Source organism: Etheostoma spectabile, chromosome 5 (genome assembly GCF_008692095.1).
Source record: "Etheostoma spectabile isolate EspeVRDwgs_2016 chromosome 5, UIUC_Espe_1.0, whole genome shotgun sequence".
Taxonomy (NCBI): domain Eukaryota; kingdom Metazoa; phylum Chordata; class Actinopteri; order Perciformes; family Percidae; genus Etheostoma; species Etheostoma spectabile.
In genome coordinates this window covers 14693297-14696036 of record NC_045737.1, presented here as the reverse complement: position 1 = coordinate 14696036, position 2740 = coordinate 14693297, and the positions used below count along the sequence as shown (strand labels likewise).

At 38.5% G+C, this 2740-nt stretch overlaps 1 protein-coding gene across 2 annotated transcripts in view; it reads left to right on the top strand.

Annotated features, from left to right (window-relative positions):
- The window catches only part of rasgef1ba (RasGEF domain family, member 1Ba), a 119631-nt gene that overhangs the window by 20618 nt on the left and 96273 nt on the right, over positions 1-2740 (top strand). The window lies entirely within an intron of this gene.

Here is a 2740-nt window from a genome sequence, read left to right as displayed (position 1 = left end):
GTGTGTGTGTGTGTGTGTGTGTGTGTGTGTGCGCGCGCGCACGTGACCTCATGAGCTTAGCATGGACAGTGGGCAACATGCTTGAGCACCTTTTGAAGATGATATAACACACATTTACACACATGCGTGCTTTCCACTCATGTCTGAACGCAGGCCACTGCTTTGATCTTCTCTCCATGTTTCACTGCCATCCTCCCAATTTGCTCTCTCTTATCTTACCCTTTCTTGTCCAATGTCATCTCTTTTTGTCTATGGTATATCATACAGTATAACTAAATTCAGAAAACCTTTATTGGCAAATACAATTCAATCACATCTTAAACCAGGTAAGTTAGTGATGGGATCTGTAGAACCTGTAAATAATAATCCGTCCACTTGAGCTCATGAAGGGGCTAATCCCCCTTGATCTTGTTTCTGTGTCTCTCAGCTAATCACTGGCTGTCTGAGAATGCAGCCAAACACATCTTTCATGTTACGCTCGCTTCTTATGCTACATAACATTCTAGTGAGTATTGAACAAACCTGAATCAGTTTCTGTTTCATTGAGCGGCCCTGTGAGGTCGCTGGGCATTCAGTGGTTTGGAAGTGTATCACTTGCAGTTAGCTCATCCATGGATCAAAGCAGAGGAAAGACACCCTACATTGATCATTTGAGAAGCATGAGGTCAGCACTGGGCTTCTTGTTTTCTTTCTGGCCAGGTCTGCTGAAACCCCAGGAGGGCTACTGACACAGAGAGGCAGGAGAGGATTCTTTAATGCTTGTGCCAAGTAAACCGTTGGGATAAATGTTACTGGACTGAAACTGCTACTATGTAGTACCTCCATTGCGTCACCTGATTAAGGATAAGTCTTGTTTTTTATTGTCAACAAACACATGAAAAGACTAAAACCAAATATGATTTGAGGTCCATTTTTGTCCCAAAACCTAAAAACACATCAATGAGCTACAACATTGCACTAGGTAACATTACACCTTACCATACCTTATAACATAAACACACACACAGTCTAGTTTATTTTACTCAATCCTACACACACTGTCCTGCTGCAATAAATACTTAGCCTACTAAAGTGCCAAATGTTTATTAATCCATTATTGAAAATTGTCTCCAAAAATGCATGATATATTCCTGTTTGGATGCTGTTTGATTAATCCTACAGTGCCTAGCAGTTTTTGGGAAATTATGTAGACATTTTTAAGAAATAAAAGTATACATCTTGTGACTTTTTTTGTAAGGGTTACAACATACTTTACCAATGTACAAAAACACAAATGACATTGCTAGCTATCATGTTCCAAACAGTTGTGTATATACTCTAACTAATGGCTACTGTATTGTAAAACTTAATTCTGAAACTAAAACACCTGTGATCTTGAGGTAGCATGATACAAAAGGCTCATCATTTTCAGGTTTAACTAATTTCAGCCAAAATGACCTGTATTTCTTTTAAGAGAATTGGTTCAGTTTAAACGTTAGTGTATTTATTAACACTAAATTAGATTTAGAAAACTAAACATTAATTTCTAGAGCTTGCAAGAAATTGGTCAGGCTGGACTGCCAGAACAGTCATCTTAGACCAAATGGAAGCACAGATCAAAGAAGATAGATTTATCCTGTCATAGGGCTGAAATGTCTGAATTTGCATGCATAGGGTATGTTATACTGCAGACCTTTTTAGGTTTAGTTCAGAAGCCATACAACCGATAATTGAACTGATAAGATAAGAACTTCAAAAGAGGCAAATATGAGCTCTAGAGAAGAAGCAAAGAAAGCTGGTAAAGGAAGATGAAAATAATAAATGTAAATGTCAAACATTGGTGGAATGCAAAACAGAAACCCAATTACATGAAGAAATTAAACCCATATAAACAACTGGATGAATAAAAATACATAATAAATACATTGACAGTTAAAAATGCCCTAGTTAGAACAACAACAAAAAACATATACTATACATATATACTGTAAAAGGCCTTAGAGTTGTAAAATTGATGGAAAAGAAAAAAAGAAGACATAATCAGCACCGCCTAAGCTGTCAGCTAGACACAAAGGTTTGTTTTGGAGGATGAATAAAGTGCAGGTTTGACATTTGAGCTATTATATGTTTAGAATGTAACCTTTCCATGATAGATGGAGTTGTTAAAGACTCTGGGCAGTGGATACAGAACTGCTGCTGCTGTTCCGCTCTGACAGACTGATGGCTTCACAGCTGTTTGGAATTCCCCAGGCGATAAGCACAAACCACCGCAGGAGGACAAACCGCGTCAAACCCACACGTCAGCAGCGACTGAAAATGTTTCATGGGAAACGACATTTCACAAACAAGATTTTTCACACCAATGTCCCGGGCGGATATGACAACACACCTGGTTCAGGCTGTAGTGTTTTTGTCAAAAATGTACAGTACATGTCTAACGTGTTTCATGTTTATGAAACTTTCAGTAGTTGGCTTCATTTGTCTCCACATGAACCTTTTCTACAGTCAGTGTATGTTTTTGGACTGGAGCAGAATCAGCCATTCTTGAAATACTAATGGGGCTCATTATTTTCCATAAAAACAAAAAAGAATTGGGGGTGGTGGGGGAAAAATCAGTACAGCATGGTATCACGATATTTTCAGTGGCAATACTGTAATGATACACAGGCGCCAAGTATTGATCTTTTATTATATATGTGTTGGTCAGTTTCTCTGCTTGACAATAGGGGCGTTTGTGGCTCAGTGGTAGAGCGGTTGCCTG